The sequence below is a fragment of the Capsicum annuum genome, chromosome 9 (assembly GCF_002878395.1).
Source record: "Capsicum annuum cultivar UCD-10X-F1 chromosome 9, UCD10Xv1.1, whole genome shotgun sequence".
Lineage (NCBI taxonomy): Eukaryota > Viridiplantae > Streptophyta > Magnoliopsida > Solanales > Solanaceae > Capsicum > Capsicum annuum.
Genome location: NC_061119.1, coordinates 116,356,028 through 116,380,033, shown reverse-complemented (window position 1 = coordinate 116,380,033; position 24,006 = coordinate 116,356,028). Strand labels below are relative to the sequence as shown.

The following is a 24,006-nucleotide window of genomic DNA, read 5'->3' as shown; positions in this document are numbered from 1 at the left end:
TATATGTTCCTGTTTTTTCACTACAACAAAATAGTCTGTCTAATACCAACATTTAGGGTCGAGTTAATAATTTCATCTCTAAAAGTATACTGATTGGGATGAGATTATATTCCGGTCCCTAATTGTACATTTTATTGTGAAGGGATAAAATATGGTCCTAAAAAATTATTAACTGGTCCCTATTTATAATTTGAACCTTGAGCGGAAATTTTAAAATTTTAATAAAAAAATGTTTTGATTATTTAATTAATAAAAAATGTGGCCAAAATGTCATACTTTTTATAAAATTAAAACAAAAAACTAGTCTGTATCTTGAAAAATAGAGAAATAACGTTACATATTCATAGAAAGTTTACCCTAATTTTAATTTTCACAAATTGTGTGCGTCTACTATGTTGATTTTTATCACTGTTTCATTGCGTCTTCTCATTAATTTCCATTGTCGTTCCATCGCGTCTGCTCTTTAATTTTTATCGACGTTCCAAAGCAGCTACTATTACAGCTACTATAACAGCAATCAGGTATGATATCCTTAATTTTTTATTTCAATTTCGATTATTTGGTTCCCTAATCTATGTGCTTGCTCAATTTCGTATGTTTTTAATTTTGTTTCTACTACTTACTTGATTTAAATTTTGTTTTTACTAAATTTCGTTTGATTGATTTCAATATTCTCTATTTTCTATTGTATTAGTTTCAATTTCGTTTCTATATGTTTTGTATTGTATAAATAATTTCAAATCATGTATATAATGACATTGAAAAGGGCTTATCGGCCACTGCTTACTGATGAAGAAACTCTTCATTGCTTACAGATTCTAATAGCTTCATTTCTTATATGTCGGGTTTTTAGTTAATGAGTTTTTAATCATAATCCTCTTTGATTATTTTATCTTTGCGCTTGGGGCAATGACGCAACTAGTGAGGTTCTAATTGATGTGCATCTACTGCTAGTTGAAATCTATTTCCAAAGCTCTTCATAAGAAAAAAGGACAAATCACAAAAAATAGCACAAAAATCTATTACTAATGCCCTCACTTAGAGCTTAGTTCTTGATATAGTACTTCACAAATAAGTGTTCAGATAAATACACTCTAAACTATTATCTTGTTTATGTAATTTTGCAAGATAGTTTATGCATCTATCTACTGTATTTGTGCTTTACTACTTGATTGTTGATGTTTCATAGTATTAGTGAATGATTTTATTTTAAGGTCTCAGTAATCGTAAACTATTTTTCATTTCAAAACCTAAGGTTGTTGCTATGCTATGCTATATGTGTCGTACAACTGGGACCCCAAAGGTACATCAGATTATTATCTACTCAATTCTAAATATTATTACGTTTTAGAAGAAAAATGTATTTCTTTAAAACTAATAGGGTATTGTTTCGACCCATGCAAACCTAATTATAAATGTTGCTGGTACGAGTACTAGCGTCAAATATCAGTATGGATCACTTTTTTATTGAAAATTCAGGATCTAAACATTTCTTATCATTAGTTAAAGATTTTTACAGAAACTGTAGTTTTTTCTAAAACTATTATCTAATTTTGATAGTTATATCTTATATCTTCCACTGGCACATATACTTGAGAGGGCTACCCAAGTATTACTGGTCTATTTTAGAGGAGCTTCTGGATTCTATCAGGGAGTATGAGACTCAACCTAGAATGCTTTTTGGATTCACTTTTAGCAGTCCTTTCATGAACTGTATCTGGTAAGTCTATGAATTATTCTAGCTCGATTCATCCAAAACTGTATGTAACTCTTGTGACTTATTTTTTTTTGATACGAATATATTTAAACTATGGATGGAAAACATGGAATACAACTAATACAACAATATGGAGATATTGAAAAAGCATAAAACTATTCATCCCTGGAATAAATATGTGAATTTGTAGGTTGTAAATCAATAATATCACTGTGCTAGAGATTTAGCATTTATAGATAGAGTGAATTGTTTGTTATAGATTTCATGTCATTTTTACTGATCATAATATTTGCTACTTACTTTATCCATTGTCATTCTTTTTTGCTCCTTTTTGTTTCTAATTTCTGAATTCTTTCTTAAGGAAAACTACGTACTTGTGAAATCAATGAAATAGGACTATAAAGAGTAAAGGAAAATAAAGCCCCTTAACTTTGATGAAGTCGGAGTTTACTTGCTTTGATTAAATTTTGTAAAATTTTTCTCTTAAATTTTCTCAAGTTTTTGGACTCTCCATTTAGGCTTGTTGTGCAGGTATCCCCAGGGAAACATAGAAATTCTATGTATCATAATTTTTTATTTTATTTTGAACTTGTTTAATTTATTAAGGGCCTCCCTCCATCTTCCCCCTCCTTCTTTTCCATCAAAACTATCCATTAACTTTTCTATGGTTACTGCTACTTTTATTTCTTTTTTAACTGAATGTCCACATCCCTCTTTGTCCTTATTTGTTTCCACTTGTTCTAAATTTTTCTCTCTTTTCCCCTCTTCGTCTAGTTCCATGCCCAATAAAGTAGGTTGGTAGTTTTGAAAGTTGTGAAAAGGGACAAAACCAAAAGGTAAATGTAATTGGAGGGTTTAATTTATATTTCTACTATCAAGACAATAGTTTTGTTAATCATACCTAAATCAAAAGGGAAGATTTTCTACACCTTTAAATTATTAAGGACAATGCTACAAGCTTAGTTGATGGAGGAAAAATGTTCACCTCCTAAGGGTAAGTGGATTTGTTCTAAGCAATGTCTTTACTTTTCTCTAGGAAATATTGTGTTAAACTTTACTCTGCATTTAGGATAATCTGAAATTAGTGGATGATATTGTTGTACTAAGGCCCACTCTCTTCTACAACGTTCTATATTTATACAATAAATTATATGCTAGGTGAGTAACTATTGATACTAATTTCCTATTTGTGCTAATTTTAGTTTTATGTGATCCTTAGTAAACTTTTCTGCTTCCTTTTGTAGCATTATGAATGCTGTGAAGATATTGGGCTCTCTGAGAGAGAGGATGTTTAATGCTGCTTATAATGCTAAGAAGCAAGTTATTTTTAATGGTGAAGTATTTTTACCTTTGTCGAGGAACAGATGGTTGCATCATGTTTGCATTATATGATGTTTCTTTAGAATTTAATATTGTTCGCATAGGGGATTGTTAGTAGGGAGATCAGTTCATTCAGAGTTAAGAGTGACATTTTTTCTATTTGAGCATGTTGAATTATGATTGCACATAAAAAAACCTAACTAAATTCCTTAAGAATGTTTTGAATATTTCCAACATTGTATGTTTAATGTCTACTTGAATTGCCAATTGTCTCCCATTTGATAAGAATCATGTTGTCCTTATGTGAAATGAAAAGAACCTTTTATCAGTTAGCTTTTGATAGTGCAACAACTTTACACAAATAATACTGATTAAAGACAATAAAAATGTATTTTGTTTGTTTAGAATCTCCCAAAATATAATTACTGCATGTTCTAACTTATGATTGGTAATTTTTTCATTTCTCAGGATTTGGAATATTAAATTTTGTAAGAATTTCAACATCTATATGTGTTCTTTCATGGGTTTAGCCCTGCATCAGCTAAAGATGAGCCTTCAACAGCTATTTTTAGATTGGGATTTGCAGTTAGTCCCTTTACCAAGTCTATGACTTGTATATCTAGCAATCAATTTAGTTGTTGTTACAGAAGTGATAAGTCAGTGGACTCATATTAAACCACTTGTAGTATATCATAGCCACAACTTTCTAAAATGAAAACTAAGATCTAGATAGCTTGTACTGAATGCTTTAGCCTTAATTATACCAGTGAGATAATTCCTTTTTAATTTAAAATGTTGTTTAATAGGTTTGTTTTGGTGTTGATGTATTATTATATTTGAATTAGCCCCTTTAGTACTTAGCTGATTTTATGAGTAAATGTATCAAGTTCAAATACTTTGGAAGCAGTTCTTTTGATATGGAATCTTGACGTCTCCCAGTTAGTAAATTCATTGCTCTCTTCTCTCTAAGATAGGAAAAGGGAACAAACAACAACAATAACTACACCACAATCCCAATAAGTTGAGGTCTGTAATATGAATCATCACTTTCACATGAACTCATTTCATATCATCATTATACTAAATAAAATTAAAAAAGAAGACACTCGAAGGGGATCAAAAAGTGTAAGCTCCTTGGAATACTTTACTGTGAACTGACGAGTCACTTGTTTACTACTTTAAGAAAAAACAGAAAATGAGGAAGTAAAGTACTTTAATGGACAGGGAGCTAGGAATAGTAATTGAAGGGAAGCCTGCATAAATATTAATGGTGCAAAGTTTGTGTTATTTTAAAAGCTATCCGTCCCACCTTCACACCATATATTTGCTATAGTTGGAATAAAATCTTTTCGAATAAAATATTTTAAAATAAAATATTTCTTCATCATTTTTCCTTTTTCGTTCGAATAACAATATTGCCTTCGTGAGTATAATCTAGCCTTTTCGAGCTGTAAAACCAAGATTCTACACCTACAGGATAATATGATGCCCTATCTCTTTGAAATTTAGATTTGACATAGCATTTCCCTCACACTTTTTTGGGCTAATGACGTAATTTATTTAAGATTTTAGATAAATGTTAATTATCAGTTTGTATTTCAAATGTTCTTGAGATTCAAGCGATATTTGGGGTATAGATGGTTGACATGGAAGAACCTAAGCTGCAGAATTAATGGAAAATTGTACTAGGAGATTGTAAGATTGATAATAATTCCACCATATATAGAGAAACAATCTTTAAAGCTGATCAGGATCCTTAAACTCTTAATCGTACATAGGTATTTTATAAGAACTTGTCTATCAATTTAAATCGTGAATCCATGAAACATATTTATGTACTAACCAAGAAGTTAATAGGGTATTCATAGTGGTGGTTGTAGTATGATATTAAAATTAATATTACAACTTCAAATGAGAGAAAAGGAAATTAAATTTCATGAATAGGGAGGGGACTGCATTTTTTTCTTATTGAAGGAGAATATGTAGCCTTAGGAGGACATCATAAAGATGAAAGCAAATTATAGGAAGAGGATAGGTTTGGTTAATTCAGCGCTCTTAATTTGAATAAGTATAGATACATTTGGTTGCAATTTTCTCGGATTAGACTTGTAGATGCTTCTTGCAAGATATTTTGGATAGTCCCCTAACAAAAACTAGATTTATTGATACATTGTAAAACAACTAGATAGAAATAGCATAAATAGTTAGTTCCTGATGTGATTTGATGAGAATGAAAATTACAAAGAGTTCCTTGAGAAAGCTAGCGTTGGCAACTACATAAAGAGCTTTAGTTATTCAAATGTAGTTACAAATTGAAACAGGACTCTATTCATCTTCAAGTTGTGGCAATGAAGTGCTACAAGGTTTGTCTATACTTTTGAACTCCCACTCTTGTTAACTGTTGAAGTATTTGATAATGCTTAGTGTGAGAATATGCTGTACATATTGAGCAATACTGGTTGCTTCATCTCTTTTAAATGGTTCATGGATCTTTCTCTCCACTTGAGTGTTTAAAAATTTAAATTGATACTTTGATATATTCACTTACTTGATTTATGTTAAGCATATGAGGTGAAGAAATGTACCAAATTTTTTCTTTACAGTGGCAGGAGTTACTTGATTTAGGTGAAATAGTAGGAACTGAAAGTCAAGGACTTGATTATTTTTTTCCCATGTGATGGAAGCTGGAAAGTCGATGACCTAAACAGTAGAAACAAGAGTTATTTGATTATTTTTTTCTATGTATTCAAATGTTATGGAGAATTAGATATCATACTCTAGCTCGATCAAGATGGTAACTATGTTTTTTATGAAACAAATTTTGAAACTAATATCATGGGATGCTAACTAAGTTTTCTAGTCTCTAATAATATCATGTTTTTCTATCAAGTTTCTCGATAGCAATTTGGTATTTGTTTGATAAAATTTATTAGTTTGTGATATTAGGCTCATTTGTGGTCAATTAGAGACTAGAAATATTGCTCGTCATTAAATATTTATCTAGCATGAGATGTTGCTCATCTTTAAAGATTTATCAATAACTGAAATGTGGCTCATCTTTAAAGGTTGATCTAGGACCAAGATGTTGCTCATCTTTAAAGGTTGATCTAGGAAAAAAATTTTGCTCGTCACTAAAGGATAATTATGACCAGTAGTTGTCTATTTGGGACGAGAATTACCGTTGCAAAAAGATAATTATGATAAGGTAGTTAGTCTATTTGAGATAAGATATACCGTCGCTAAAAGCTAATTGTGACCATGTAGTTTGTCTATTCGAGATGAGAAACACCATCACGAAAATATAATTACAATGAGATAGTTAGTTATCAGAGAAAAGATATACCATCGCTAAAAAATAATTATGATGAGGTAGTTAGTCTAATTCGGACGATATTTCTCGTCACAAAAGAATAATTAAGACCAGGTAGTTATTTGATTGGGAAAAGATATACCGTTTCCAAAATATAATTACGACAAACTTTTTTGCAATCTCAAAACAGTTTTAAGGAGCGTCTTATTAGGATTGTCGCTAATGACCTTTTGCGGCGGAGCCTGTTAGGACGAGACGCGACCAAATTTTTTCTGTCCTAAAAGACCAATTGGGACTAGATTTGGAATTTTTGGGACCATATTTCCCTTCCTTATAGGCTATTTTTCTTGTAGTGTCTACTTCATAAATTCATGAGGAAGGTAGGTGTTCTTCATCGTACTTCCATTTTTCAAACTTTGTTAAAGAAAATATTGACTTCCTTGAATCTTTAGTTTCTAACTTAGTTAAAGGTTAGATTTGAAGTAGTGAGGTGTAAATTGTGCTAATCATTCCTTTTCTTAGCATTAGAGGATGAATTATCCAAGTGGGGGAGAATTGAAATGCCCTGGTTTTGACCCCTAGAAATTTCATGGGTTTTGAAGTTGCTAAACATCATGCGACTTAGGCTTAATAGTCGTATAATGTGGGTATGGTTTAGGGGTATTCTTAGTATGTTACTCTATGTGGTTTTCGTTGGTTACTGTCCAGGATACGAATAGAAACCATAGAAGTTGTATAGAAATAGTACGAGTGAGTAAAGCCACTCATATGTTGATCAGTGTGTCATGCCCTTGGTAGGTTACCTAGGATACAGTTCTAAGTTACTTGTCGTATGATGAAAGTACAACTTAGGTAAGGGGAGTCATATGATAGATAGTGTGTGATTTCCAATATTTTGTCTTGGGTACGAGTGATGGGTATAACTCCTATGTTGTGTGTACGAGTCAATAGGGGGAGTCGTACCCTCTTACGGTGGTTTTTTTAGTTTAAGTTGGGGGTATTCTGGACATTTACCCTCGTAACCCCCTTTGACCCCTCAACTTAAAACACTTTTGGAATTTCATTTACCCTATTATGCTCAACCAAAAGAACTTTAAACACTCTTAAATCTCTCTCAAGCTCTTGGGTTAAGAAAAGGCTAGGGTTTTCTTCAAGGTGGTCAATTAAGGCTCTCAAGGGTGGTTTCTCTTCGTACTCTTTGGTATCTAAGGCATTTTACTCCTTCCTCTTAGTTTAATTAAATTTATGATTTAATGGATGGTTTTCATGATATAATAATGGGTATTTTGGGTTTTGAATTATATGTTGGGGGTTTGGTAGTTAATCGATGAATATTATTTTCACATGTTTTTCTTATGGTTTTTATGTAATTGTGGAATTAAATATGTGGTTTCATGGGAATGGTCAATTGGTTCTTGGTTTTCATTTTGGAAACTATATGCCCTGAACATGTTTGTTAAAATGCATATAAGAATGGTTTTGTCACATAGTCTAACTTTTATTGAAACTATTGAATTTCATAATATGGTTATGGAACCTAAATTGGTTTAAATGGTTTTAAATTATTTGGTAAGACCTTGGTGGACATGGTTTTGGTAAATTGGAAATCATCTGGGTTATATAGGAATCCCCTAAGTGTTGGCTAATGACATTGCTTGCAAGGTATAGTCTGTGAAATGATACCATATCATAAAGCCTTGGTTAACAACTTCCGGAATTCGTGGTTGGTCATGTGCTATGGTTTTTAATTGAAAAATAGCAGCGGGTTATGATAGCTTACCGTGAAAGTGTGAGTCCGATGGACGAAGACTGAAAACTCATGTTTGCCAACATGAGGGTTTTTCATGGCGACCTTATACTTATGGGGTACGCAGGAATCCCCTAACTTTATACTTATATATATGTATCATGGAGGACAAATGGTACATGGGAATCTCCGGCCCTTGTGATATCTCAAATTCATGTAGCTACATGCACTGGGCTTGTTCAGGGGATAACCTGGACCCATATAGCCCATGGGTGGATTATGATAGTAAAGCTACACAAACCTAGGTTAAAGGTTTTAAATGCATGATAAACTCGGTTCCTTTTATCGACATGGATTATATATGTGTATATGTACGGGTGTGATTGTATATCGTTATTTACTTGGTTTTAAATGTTGGAATTATTTTATCCTTACTCCTAAGTACATGCTAGCATTTATGTTCTAACCCATCTTCGAGCGCTGTATTCCCACGTGATGCAGGAATCGTCCATACTACTTCTCCTGCCCAGTAAATGGATTTAGGGATAACTTTGTGTCAGATTGATATGGAGAGATTCCATACAATGGAAGGGTCTATTTCATGTTATGGACTTCCCTACACACTTTAATTATTTCTTAGACTTTGATTTTTGGCTATGGTCGGGGGCATCTCCCGACTAGATGTTGTTTTGATTTCGAATAGAAGTTTTGTGAGGCTACTTTGGGTTGGCATAAACAGTGTTAGTATTGGTATCAGCCTTGGCATTGGTATTAGTATTGGGGATGACACCGCATAACAAAATTTGATTGATGATTGTTCCATTTTTGTATGGTATATATATTCAAAATTTATCCGACATCGGGTATAGGACGGTTATGGATGAGTATTAGGGGTGGTCTCCAATCCTTGTTGGAATTAAGTAACCCGATAGGGCTAGGGCCTATTTCAGGTCGTGTCAGTATCTTTATAAGAAATATTAGAGAATGGCACTCTATGCAGACAAACTCTCTCATGAACATAGATCTGCACCAACCTCTTGCGCTATAGGAAGACTCAATGCCTAGAATGTGAGCAGATTTTGTCAACTAATCAGTGATGAACCAGATACTATAAAAATAATAAAAGTTATATGGCAAACTAATTATAATGTCATAGTAATACGATCCATTTCTGTTCGAGAATAAGTATCCTCTTAATTAAACAAAAAGGTCTTAAGTGCTCGAACTTCACCTGATATTGTTCAAAGACCATGATACAAAGTTTTTCTAAATGATTTATCAATATGCACTAGAAATAATATTGTATAAATTGTTATACATCATACTTTCCTTTAAATGGATATAATATCTAGACCAGTGATGCTCCTACAATATCAACTAAATCAAATCACCAACCCTCAAAACACAAATAAGACCCTTAAATCTTATAACACCCTTCGAATCTAAGGAGGTGTTCTTTGCCTCACCTATAAAGACCTTATGTAGAATCTCACACAAATGACTATCCTTATACTTCAAATGTATCTCAAATTATACCTCCTTACAAAGTATAAAGTGGTAACGTAATTAAATATAGAATGCAATGTTAGTTCTCAGTTGTGCTACCTCTTGAGGCACCATCTCATCTAATTCTCTCTATTTTGCACACACTCAAATTGGATATGTACTTATGGGTCTATCTTTATCTTGAATATGCCAACCATAATTTCTTTTCGTAACTGATCTAAAATCTTCAATGCATGATCCTACCATAGATTTATGAATGACCTACCAATGATAGATTTTGTTGCATCCTTAGTGTTAGAATTAGCTCTGCAGTAGATCATTAGAAAGTTTTTACTGATCATTCTGTGGTTTTGAACACTCTGTAGCTTTCTCTTGAACCTCAATTAAATCTCGTATAGTGCCTCTGAATGCAACTACTTAATGTTTTATATCTTATCTTTCAATTACTATATTCTGGATGGTAGTTAAAATCAATTCAAGAATAGAGTCCTCAACTTATTGTAAGTAGTAATGGATTTATGTGGTAGTTTACCTAACCATAATATAGGTTCAAATATCCCCCTAACTTATTCTAGGTAGATTTTATAAGGTACAAATGCCCACAAAGTTCATAATATGAATGTTTGCATGATAAATCGATAGGCTAGCAAATACCTCTTTTAAATCCAGTAGTTGGATCATTTAGAACTTTGTATCTTGAGGCAGTTTTTATGGAATGCTTGCACCCATTTAAATTGGCTTTAGATAATTCAATTCTTCCATGGGATCTTTAAACTAAGGGAGATATTATTGTAGAGGTTGTTTTTTCCTATACCTTCTCTATCTTTCCTATTATCGAGTGCAACTAGACAATTTACATTATCTTGTCTAGCACTATCTTCCCTTATTACTCACCTGCCAATGTCTTACCTAGTAGTTTCTGCAACCATCAATTAAGTAGTAACTTGTTACACAGTCTCGTGACCATCATATTTTTGCAGTGATAGATCATGATGTTCACCATCACTAGGCACACCTTGTAGTATGGCTGCTGGATCATGAACTCCTTATTTATCCATCCATTGATTTTGTCTTAGAGTTCTCCAAATCTCAAGATCAAGTGAAATCAGGGGAGTGCCTTGATTATGAGTATTAGGTATGCACTGCATGTGTGCTAGAAATATTGAAAAAGTAAAATTAGTAACAAAACTAACATCCTGATTACAAAATTCAATAAACTCAAAATCGTACTCCCCGACAACTATACAAAAATTTAGTGTTACAAAAATGGTGCCCCACCCAAAAAAAAGTATAAAAAGGTGTTGAATAAAATATATAACCCAACAATGTTGGAGTTGATCCCACAGATAATAGGAAAAAATTTTATGAAGTTTTTATTTTAGTAATTGACAAATAAGTAATGAGGGGGGTTTTGTGAATCAAAATAGCAATAGTAGCAATTGTTGATTGTTGAATTGTTAATCAATATAAAAAAGGCACTAGGACTGCTGTCCCCAATAACTTTATAACTCCTTCATATCTCTGTACTTTAGTTATCTCTTATAGTAATTGGCATGCAGAATTGATATGTTATGTATTATCTAACTGACTAAATTACACCCCTTGTAAATGACTATCCCCAAGCACAATGGTTCATATGTCATGGGTTTTGTATTGATAACCCCTATCTATGATCCCAATATAATCATTCTTATTTATTTGGTTAAGATTAATTATATGAATATAAATCCCAATTCTTGTTGTTAATAAATATTCCTATCCGATTACCGTTGCTAAAATCTGAAGTATAAGTTGGATGAGTTTGAACAAGTGCACTCATTTGAAAACAACCAATTCTTACCCTGGGAGAATCACCTTGTACTTCAAAAACTGCTTCATTAATCCATCATAGTGTTCACAACCCTATTTGTGGTGTTTAGCTACTCATGATTGCAAGCACACATGAAGAGTTCATTGATGAAAACATAGTTATCTCAACTTAAATTAAAATTTTAGAATCGGTGCCCCCGTGAAATCCCAAGAATATTCCTAATACTATTATAAAATATGAAGTAGCGTAAATTTGTATAAAAAAGCCCTATATGAGTATTTATAGAAAAAATAAAACCTATCATAATTCAAACAAAAAATATAGGTTAGTCATCTCGTCCGAGTGGAAGTTACGATCATGTTAGATTCCAGAATCATCCTTTGGTGCTCATTGTTAGATACCATGATTGTCCTTTGGTGCTCTTGGTTTCATCGGGTATTTTATCATCTTTAGGTCTTTGATGGTATGGTCTCAGTATAACTCTATTGTATCGACATACAAGTGTATAATGACATAACATGATTATCCAATAGTTAAACTTATACAAACTTTACTTCTACCTTTTAGTCCCAGATCTAAAAGGTACGATAGTATGATCATGGTTCTATCGTGGGAACTTACCATCTGGTGATTGTTAATGCTCACCTATACCATGCAATTGAGAAGAGGATGGTCATTGTCAATACCTCAACTTTCATTGAGGTCAAATCCACAAGGGGTGAAATTAGAATTCTAGTCTTATGGGTCTTAACACTTACTAAGAAAACACCCGAAGTGCAAATAAAGTAAAAAACAAGATTTAAAGGGGGGGTTAGTTTTGGGATAGTGTTTGTCAATAGTAACTCAATGCCGCAAACTACACAACAATTTCTATTGATATTTGCTATAAAGAGAGTCTTGAGCTTACGTATACCTAAGGGAAAATTAGGCATATGTATATGAATATTTGGTGTACATGCTAGTTGTTAAAAATATGGTAGCCTAGGTCTAAATTCCTTGAGGTTAGTTTATCAACAAAGCCTGAAGAATTTCACTTGTTGAACCTTTCGAATACCTAAAAAGTTTATTAATTATATTCACTTATTACCTTCAATGGGTATCCTTATTTCTAGGATGATACCAAAGGTATAGTCAACCTCATAATCACCCATATGTCTAAGATAGTGAAAATTAGCAAACTACTCCAATTAATTATCTAATATTTCCTTAGTTCCCACATCCCTCTTTCAAGGATGGTGTGGGTTCCAAAAGTTCACCCAAACCCCTCTTTCAAGGATAGTTTGAGCTTTCAAGAGTTTCGGATTTTCACCCACAAACCCATTTGGGTATTTGGGGCTTTCACCCACAACTCCCAACCAATTTAATCAAGCAATAATAGAATCCTTCATCAACTAAATAACATATACAGAAATACATCACAACCCACAACTAATTTTACCTTAGTGGAAAATAATCCCACGACAATGAAGGTTTACCTACTCATAAAGAAAGGAGAGAAAAATATAATATAAGGGTTTTTCAAAGCATCCATTCTTCAAAAATACTAAAGTCAAAGTTTTCAAATCAAAATACAATTCTAGCCAAATTTAGGGTTTCAACTTCAAATTAAGAATGTTGCAAGAGACTAGAATATTCAAAATAGGAAAGGGTTTTAGGCTTTTAAGGGATTTGGGGTAGGTTGTGGAAAATTACAAAACTTCCCCTAGGCGTAATCTCGCATTGTTGCGATCATACAAGATTTTTCGTGTTCATGAATACTACGACCATGGGTAGATCCATGAAATTGCATGGCTGACCATCTTGACTAGTTGTAATCACGGCCCTCAGACCACGATCATGGTAATTTATCCTTGTTCTATACATGGTCCTTCAGCTATGCACTTTTCTTCTCCTTTTTGTTCCTTTTCAGCTTAATTCCACATCCTTCTGTATCATCACCCACATGCTACAATTGTGGAAATTAGTGCATTTAATCATAATGTTTTCTCATTTATATATTCGAATCATAGTAATGTGCATGAATGTTAAGTACAAATGAGTGGCAAATTCACCACTCATAAACACTGTCCTCAAGAAACACTACTTCTACCATGAGACTATGTACATTTATTCGCAAATTAAATGACCATATAATCATAATGATTTCAAGCTTAGTTATTCCCACAATTAGCTCTTCAAACATGGGCAACACTATTCTTACAATACCTCTTAACATGAAATTTCATTTTTTTTTCAAGGGCGCAAAGGACTTCAAAAAGCAACCATGCAACAATCACTAATACTCTTAAAGTGATTCACTTTTGAAATTAACTTTGCCATACTCCAGTAGCCTCATTTTTTGGTAGATAACAAAATCACTCACCTCAACGTGTCTACATACCTTCTTATAAAAAGAGAAATCCAGAGACCAAGTCATCATCTATGAAATAAGTGATTTATGTATAAAACTCTCTCTCTCACAAGAACTATCAATACTAACAAGTACCATACCATAGGCTTTACCCTATTTTCAATCTCTACTATAATGATTAGACTTTGTTGGGATTTTCTAGCTTGTAACGTAGGTTCGGGGAAGGGTAGTATAACATTTATGAACAACATGGATATACCCTCCTTAAATGTCAACATCACACTATACTATCCAGCTTCTGATCATGGGTCACTCCTTTTGTTTTCACTCTTACACATGTGCCTTCTTTTATTTCCTTGGTTCACCTATTTTCTTTTCATTTCTTTTTATTGCACACTTCACGCTTTTCTTTCCCTTATTGGATCTTTTTTTTTCTTATTAATTTGTTCTTAATGCTTGAGATCATAGACACTTACTTACCACTTCGTGGAACAAAGTTACCTCTTCCAATCTTCACCACCTCCACTTTATGCTTTTAGCCTTAAATAATAATTATCAAGTTTAAGAAGGGTAGGGTTCAAAAGTGGGAAAAAATTGAATGGCTCACAGCTTGCAATATGCTTGGTCAAAGAAAGGTCCAAAGGCTCAAAGTGGGTGACTAGGGATAACATTTATGCAAGGGTAGGATTTTTAGCCTAGAGTGGACTTCCAAGTTCCTAAAGATATCCTAGAATCATCTCACCAACAAACTGTAACCAAAATTAGCCTTGAAAGACTAATGGGAGAAGTTCTAGATGGTACAAGTATGCATGAGATTTGGACAAATAATCTCACTACACATGGAATGTAAACTTTCCAATGCGGTTCAATACTCTCGCTAGAGACTAAAATGGAGTATCTACCAATTTTTACAAGCCAAAATTTTGGAGATGTTTTCTTTGAGTTTGCAACAAACACAATTTTCTAATAATGGACAAACCTAATACTTCGTCTCACATTTTGGATTTTATGCGGGCAAGCCATATGGCTAATTAGACTTTACTATAGATATAAATGCGATCCAAAATCCAAAAAATTCCACAAAGTATCAGATTTCCTTTGTATTTATGACCTTGATGCTATACGTATTAGACGTCCTTTCATCCCTAGCTCAAAAATCAATCACGATGCATTTGCCTTAAGAATTTATTCTCTCAATCTATCATAGATAAATGCTCATCGGATATCATAACACAACTAAGATAAAGTAGCAGTCAAAAAATAAAACAGGATGACTAATCCATGCAAATGTGGGCACATCAGAATGTCCAAACATTATAACCCAATTAAAAATAAAAATAAAAATTATCTAAAGAAAAAAACCATCTAGAAATATCAATAACATAGGCTAAAATCAAATGAATGTAGAGACAGGCACCCCCAACTAAGTAGCTAGCAATATCCTCACTGCATAAATAGCGAAGAATAATAAGGGATAGGAGTGCTCCCTGAAATTGCATCAAGAAATACTCTCGCCTGTAGACTCTACATCATCATCCACATACTTAGGACTATACCAATCTGCTGGGGCCTCATCATCGCTCTCCAATCTGGAGGAAGAAAGTCTATCATGGGGTTTTAGTACTTTTCACAGGCCCTTCACTGCCTTCTACATCTTGATAAAAAATTTATCTCTCTTATCCCCCTTTATATTATCTTCTTATATGAGGTTCGAATATCTCGATGTGAATCCTCCAAGGAATAATAAGCTCACTCAATCATAGCATTGGCAGCTCCCTGCTTCTCCTAGTTCTCCTGATACTTCACATAATAAAACCAAGAAATATATGAATGACGGGTGCTGGAGAGATATCTCGACCCCTAGGGAAAACCTAAAACAAGAATCTTGATAGGCATAATATATATACTAATGTTGACCCATCCTTATTTTCCTTGCAATGATCCAGGGAAAAAAACCGCCACCCTGTGGCTACAAACCTATCATAAAATACCAAAAGAATTTTTGGTATATTCTCTAAGAATACTCCTCTCTCTAAGAGAAACTTTATCCTAAGAAGATCACCATCATAGAGAGTGTGGCACTCCACTGCCATGAATCAGACTTGGTTGTATTCCTCTATAAGATTATCCTGAATAACAACAGACAACACAACAATATTAATCATTGATATTTTCATGCACAAAATATGTTCTGTTGTCCACTAAAGTTCAAGAGGTGATTAATTGGTGGTGTTTAAACTAAAATTTGAAGTGTAACATTTTTGGCATAGGCCAAAAATCAACCTCAGTTACTACGATTATAGTCCCAATGACTGTGATAATTGTATTTGAGACCAGTTTCAAACCAATGTTTCAATGTTTAAAAATTTAAATTTAGAGCTAAAAGTATGTTCTATTGCAAGGATTTACACTAAAATCATTGAACAAGGCTACTAGATACTCTATTATGCCCCTAGAATGCAAAAACCATTAGTGAATATTCATTTGGACAATTTATTGAGCACTTGGTGCACTTTTTATTTTTCTCAATTTCACACATAATTTGGGTACTCAAGACTTCCCCACTTATGTGTACACCATATTCTAGTGGCTAACACCACATAAGCATGCTTGAAGAAGTATTTAATCATAAGAATTATAATTTTAAGCATTCCCTATAACCTGCATTCTATGGTCTGTCTTCAACAATCATGGCATGGATTCGACAAACCTACCGGGTAAGTTATGCAAGGAAGTTATTGGATTTCTCACAATTTAGCTAGAAATGGGTCTAATTAGAGAGAAAAATTGAGAAAAGAGTGTTGGGGGATGGAGATTTGGATCATCAAATGACTGATGTGACTGTGATCATGGTCAAGGTTCCATAATTATGGAAATATGGGTGACTAAAACCACATCCAATATTAAAACACACAAGAATGTGGCTTTAAGCAGTTTAGGGTGACTGGTGATAATCATGATATGTGCTGTGTTGTGTCCTTATGGTGTTCTTGTTTTTAACTTGTGCAAGGGTTGGTTGATACATATTGGTATGTTAACATGTTTTAATTCTTACCTCTTCCCACATTCAAGGATGCATGGTCAGTGGGGGAGTAGAATTAGAGCACCTAGACATAGACCCTTAAGAGAATAACTTTTTGTGTCTCTGGGGTGGGTACGGTTGAAGGGCTTGAGTCAAACCCTTATTCATGAATTGTACCCTTCTCCCCCTCCTATGTCATATCCTAGATAGAATATTAATGTAGTATACTAGTTTCTATATGACTCTTCCTTCTCTCAATTGTAACTAATGCATATGAGTCATATGCAACTCAATCAAGAAGATAGAAGCCTCAAACTAAGTGGAATATTTTGGTTACGGGTGGTCTATATGAGTTAGGTCATGATTAATACCCTTTTGATATGACTCAAAGAAGTCTAGTCATACCCTAACCAATTTGGTTGGCCTAGGAGAAGCCTAGCGTATGAGTTAGGGTACCACTCATATCCTAGGTCACGATGTCAATATGAACCATAAGGGGGACTCGTACCCTTTTACATGTAGACTTTCTATGTTTTAACCAAGGACATATTGTTCATTTCCCATACCTAAAACCTTAAACCCTCTCACTATATAAGGCATTTTATCCTTCTAAGTTTTTATTTTACAAGACTTAAACATCCTAAAAACTCTAAAGGCTCTTGAAGCAAGATTTGAGGCTAAGGTTTGGGGGTGTTCAACTAGTCTCAAAGAAGAGGTCAAGTTTGTTGGTCATTCAAGTTTTTTAAGGCATTTATCTCTTCCGCTTTGTAAATAACTATAATCCAATGTATTTCACACTTGAATAAGTAAGTGTACATGGTGGTTTTGAATTAAATGAAAAGTATTTTACTATCTAACAATGAATAATAATGATTCTTCTTTATACATGTGTTAATATATATTTTTGATGGTAGATTTCATATGTGGATGCTTGTTGTATGTTTTTAACATGAGAGTCTTGAGTAACCCTATCTTGATGATATCTATGTATAAAATTACATTGTTATAAGTATGCACAAAAGACGTTTATGAAAATATCTAAGGGAATTATTTAGTCAATTATTGATGATGTGTTGAACTAGGGCAATATCCTAATGAGTATGAATATTTGATAAATGTTATTATAAGAGTATGGTGAGCCATGTAAGGTGTGATAATAACCTTGTTGTGTTAAATGACTAATATGAGTTAAAGTCCCATAATATAAGGATGAACTTGAATAGCATATTGATTTAGGGTTAGTCTTTTAAGACTTGGTTTGGCTATAGTCGGGGGCTTGTCCCAACATATTTATTTATTGACTTTGATTTGTATAGAGGTTTTGTGAACAATTTTAAATTGGATAGGAGTAGTTTATTATAATGAATCTAATGTTGAATTATAATGTTACTCTATGATCATAACTTGAGAATTTGAGTTCTTTCTACTTCTATGATATGAAGAGGTATTTTGGTAGGGATACGGGGCAACCTCCGGTATATGTATGCTTGAGGTGCCCATACAACATGGCTCAAATTTTAGGGTGTGTCAAGTTTGTATCATTGCCTACGATCATGGTCAGTTGGGTGTTCACAATACCGTGTCAAGTAGAGTCTCTTTTATGAGTGTAAATTTGGCCGGTCTTATAAAGAAGAAGCTATGAGACATTTTAGGAAATGTTTCCCTTTCTTGTGTTTTAATATCAATCTATAAAGTCTTAGTTCTTGAATTCCTTTGATCCTATTTGCTATCTTTCAGATCATGCCTCAAAGGAGATTTGAGACACAGGAAAACACTACTGGGGGTCCTATGGACAAAGCTCATCCAACTTCTGGAGTTCAAACCTGGCCTAGGCCTATGATATCCAACCATCCTCATAGGGTTCCACACACTAACCCTGATTAATAGTGGCATTCATCCTCAATCTCCTCAAGAGTATGCTACAAATGCAGAGTTTCATCACTTCATCAACTTTTTGACTCAACTGATAACCTCTCAATCGAAGCGTGTTCCTCTAGCTATCATTTCTTCTGAGGAAATGAGAATTAGCTAATTTATGAGGTTAAAACCTCTAATGTTCTCTGGTACAAAGATTAAGGAAGATCCTTAACGCTTCAATAGTGAAATGGATAAGATCTTTTGAATCATGCATGCTTTAAAAATTAAGGTTGTTGGGCTTGCTTCCTACTAATTGAAACATGTAGCGTACCAGTGTTACAAAGGGTAGGAGGAGTCTAGGGGTATTGATGCTAGTCCAGATTTTTGGGTGGATTTCTCTAAGGCTTTCTTTAACTATTTCTTTTCTCGAGAGTTGAGGAAAGCTAAGGCGGAAGAGTTTGTGAGCTTGAAGTAAGGGAGGATGTCCGTTCAAGAGTATGCCTTGAAATTCCACCAATTGTCAAGGTATGCTCCCGAGATGGTTTCTAGCATGAGGGCTAGAATGCGCAAGTTGGCCTTGAGATTGTCCGGTGTGTTAGTTCTTAAAAGTAAGACAACCTTGTTGATTGAGAATATGGATATTTCAAGATATGTTGTGTATACCCAACAAGTGAAAGATCAGAAGAAGAAGTAAGTTGAGCTTAGTGAGAAGCAAGGAAGAAAGTTTAGGCCTTTCGAAGGTAGTGGTGGAAATAATGGCATGTGGCCTCAAAGGTAGTGTAGGAGTTTAGGTTCGTTCTTCTCGACTAGTGTTTCCTATCCTTACCCAAAGTTCTTAAGTGGTCGTCTATCTAAGTTCAGTGGCAGGCCCCGGGCATAAGGTGCCTAATTTCACACTAGTATGCTAAGTTGGCTCTACCCTAGCCCCTTGCAGATTTGGTGGATGGAGTCATCACGATGAGTGTTAGAAAGAGAGAGGCAGATGTTTTTATTTAGGTCAGCTTGGGCACATGCAACATAAGTTCCCCATTCTAGATGCCTCTTACTCCAATAGGGCCTTTGTTGCTACTCCCTCTGCTCTTGTACAAAAGGGTGCTATATCTGTTACTGATTTTATTTCTGGCACTGGAACTGACAAAAACTGCTTGTATGCATTTGCTAGTCATTAGGATTTTGAGTTGTCTCCTATGTTGTCATGAGTATATTAAGACTTTTCTCCCGTGATGTGTATTTCTTACTTGATCTAGTGTCTACTCTTTCTTATGTGACCCCTATGTAGTTGTGCACCTTGATTGTGGTCCTAAGAGTCCTTCAGTTTCTTTTTATATTTCTACCCTAATTAGAGATCCTGTGATTGTTAGAAGGGTCTATAGGGGGCATTTGATATCTATTGGTGAGAGAGATACTCTTGTTAACCTGATACAGTTAGACATGGTTGATTTTGATGTCATCTTGGGAATGGATTAGTTGCACTCTTTCTATGCTTCGTTATATTGTTGGACATGTAGTTTCATGTTTAAATTTCCTAATGAGCCAGTCATTGTATGGGAAGGTGGTCCTTTAGTACCTAATGGAAGGTTTATTTCTTACCTCAAAGCCTAGAAGTTGATTTTAATGGGGTGTTTATATCATTTGGTCAGATTTAAAGATTCTAACTCAGACGAGACTTCTATAGAATCCATTCCCATGGTAAATATGTTTCCCGATGATCTTCCTAGTGTTCCTCCTAATAGGGAAATTGATTTTAGGATTGATCTTATCCTGAACACTCATCCAATCTCTATCCCTCCTTACAGAATTGCTTTAGTAGAGTTTAAAGAACTTAAGAAGGAATTGAAAGACATCTTAGATAAGGGTTTTATCTAGCCTAGTGTGTCTCCTTATGGTGATCCCATGTTTTATGGGAGCAAGAAGGATGGTTCCCTTTTTATGTGTATTGATTATCGTAAGTTTAACAATTTGACCATAAAGAATAAACATCCTCTTCATAGGATCTATGATTTGTTTGATCAAATTTTTGGTGCAAAGTGTTTGTCTAAGATTGATCTTAGATTGGGCTATCATCAACTTAAAATTAGGGATGCAAGTATCCCTATAACTACCTTTAAAGCCCGGTATAGTCACTATGAGTTTCTTGTCATGTCCTTTGGGTTGACCAATGCCCCGACGACATTTATGGATTTAATGAATAGGATATTTCATTCATTCTTGGACATGTGTTTCATATCTTCATTATGACATCTTAGTGTATTATATGAGTTAGGCGGATCATGTAGATCACATCCATGCCATGTTAAAAACTTTAAGGGATCATCATTTGTATGCCAAGTTCTCTAAGTGTGAGTTTTGCTTAAAATCTATAGCTTTTATTGGTTATGTAATCTCTAGTGAAGGGATCATAATGGATCCCCAAAAGATTGTGGAGGTTAAGAAGTAGCCTAAACCAATGACTCCTACTAATATTCAGAGCTTCTTGGGTCTAGACAGTTATTATAGGAGGTTTGTGAAGAGTTTTTCCACTATAGCTACCCTGTTGACTGAATTAACCAAAAAGAAGGTCAAATTTTTATGGTCTGATACTTGTGAGGGTAGTTTTGAGAAGTTTAAAGATAAATTAACTTCAAATCTAGTTTTGACCTTGCCTGAGGGTAGTGATGGTTTTGTGGTTTCTTGTGAAGCTTCTCATATTGGTCTTGGCTTTGTGTTGATGCAACATGGTAGGGTGGTAGCCTATGCTTCTAGGAATTTAAAGTTCATAAAAAGAACTACCCCACCCATGACTTAAAATTGTTAGCCATGGTCTTTGCTTATAAAATTTGGTGCTATTATCTCTTTGGTATTTATGTTGATATTTTCTCTGATCATTAGAGTCTCTAATATGTGTTTACTCAAAAGAAGTTGAATCTCTAGCAAACAAGGTGTTTGAGCTATTGAAAGACTATATATAAGTCTTCATTACTATTTTAGTAAGAAGAATGTAGTCACCAACACTCTTAGTAGATTGTCTATGGGGAATTTGGCCTATGTTGATAAGGACAAGCTGGAATTGGTGAGACATATTAATTTGTTGGTGAATTTTAAAGTTTGACTTACTGACTCCAAGAATGGTGGTGTGCTTGTGCATTTGGTATCTCAATCATCTTTTATTGTTGAGATAATAGAAAAGCAAGTCTTGGGCCCCGAATTGATTAAGATCAAGAATAATGTGGGTCAATACAAGGTTTTGGACTTTGTGATTAGTGATGATGGTATCTTGAGGTATCAAGGTAGGCTATGCATTCTCGATGTCAATGGATAGAGGGAAAGGGTCATGGTCGATGCTTATGGATCCCGTTATGCTATTCATCCAGGTTCCACCAAGATGTAACATGACTTTGGAGATTTCTATTGGTGGAATAATATGAAGCATGATGTTGTTATCCATGTGGCTAAGTCTATGGTGTGTAAACAAGTAAATGTTGAGCACTTAAGGCTCGGTCACCTATACGAAGAGATTGTGTTGCCCGAGTGGAAGTGGGAGTTGACCAATATGGATTTTGTTACTAGCCTTCCTAGATCCCTGAAATAATATAATTCTATTAGGGTCATTGTTGATAGAATGAAAAAGTCTGCCTATTTCTTGCCCGTGAGAACTAATTTCTCTACAGAAGACTATGCTATGTTACTTTTTATAGAGATCGTAAAGTTGTATGGTGCTTCGGTGTCTATTATCTTAGATGTGGTCCTCTATTTTCATACCAATTTTCAAAGTCATTCCAAAAGGGTTTGGGTGCTAGAGTGTGCCTTAGTACTGCTTTCCATATGCAAACGGATGGTTAAAAGAGGAGAACTATTCAAACATTAGAGGATATATTGTGGGCTTGTGTAATTGATTATGTTGGTAGTTGGTATGACCGTTTTCCTTTGATTGAGTTCTCCTATAATAATAGTTACCACTCTAGTATTGGCATGGTATCTTTGACAACATTGTAGGGTAGGAGATATTAATCTCCTATTGGGTGGTATGAAGTTGACGAGGGTAATTCCTTGCATCGATTTAGTTCACCAAGCCTTAGAGAAGGTGAATGTGATTTGTGATAGGTTGAAAACCGCTCAAAGTCGCTAAAAGTCCTATGCATATGTTAGGCATAGAGACTTAGAGTTTTGTGTGGGGGATTGGGTATTCTTGAAATAAGTGATGCAATTTGGTAAAAAGCAGAAGCTTAGTCCCTGGTATGTTGGACGGTATTTGATTAAAAAGAGGGTTGGCAATATTGCCTATGATTTTGATCTTCCTTCCAGTATGCACTCTATTCACCCGATTTTTCAAGCGTATATGTTGCAGAAGTGTGTGAGTGATCCTTCTTTGGTTGTTCCCACTGATGATATTGGTATCTTAGACTTTTTTTCCTATGAAGAAGTCCTGGTGAGGATCTTGGATCACCATGTTTGGTGGTTTTAAACAAAAGAAGTGGCTTTAGTTATTGCTAAATGCAAGAACCAAAGGTTCGAGGAAGCTACTTGGGAGGCAGAAGAGGACATGAAGTCCAAGAATCTATATTTATTTCCCATTATGGAAGCTTGTGATGAAGGTATGTGTTGATCTCCTTACATTGATGTATTTCCTTATTAGACAATAGATTAAATTTCCCAATGTGTGAATTGAATTTTGTCTTTTTAGGCAAAGGTTTCAAGTCCCTAATGCTTATAAATTATGTGTGCTCCTATTATGATGGGTTTAGATCTCTAATACCTTGAGCTGATCCATGTTCTTGATAGATGATGGGGTATAGTCCCTAATGCTTTGACTTTCTCTATATCTTTGATGAGTTGAATGGTTGGATTCCCTATGTAGTGAAATAAATAAGTGATTGCTAAGTGATTAGTTGGCGTCCTGATACTAAAGAAATTACATTGTTGAGTGATGATGACCATGATATGTGTTGAACTGTATCCTAGTTGTGTGCCTTGTCCCCAATTGTGTGAATATTATTTTGATGATCACTAATGTGTTAACTCGAGATTGAGCTTGTCTAACACATCATTCGCAGATAGATAATCCTAAGTGGGGGAGAATGAAACACCCAAGAATGTGGCCTTACAAAATTTTTGCGTGACTAGTGATAATCATGATAGGTGTTGTGTTGTGTCCTTATGACATGCTTGTTTATATCTTGTGTAATAGTTAGATAATGCATATTGGAGTGTGAACTTTTGTTTATTCTTTCCCCACCTCTCATTCGATGATGAACAGTCCAAGGGGGTGATTGAAGCACCTAGACTTGGGCCCTTGAAAGAACAATAACTTTTGGTGTCTTTGGGGTGGGTACGGTTGAAGATCTTGAGTTGTCCCCTTGGTTAAGACCCGTACCCTTCTCCTACTCCCCT

General features: G+C 34.4%; 1 pseudogene; it reads left to right on the top strand.

Annotated features, from left to right (window-relative positions):
• Window positions 1-891: 891 nt before the first annotated feature.
• Window positions 892-1,023, top strand: LOC124887476 (annotated as a pseudogene).
• Window positions 1,024-24,006: the final 22,983 nt, after the last annotated feature.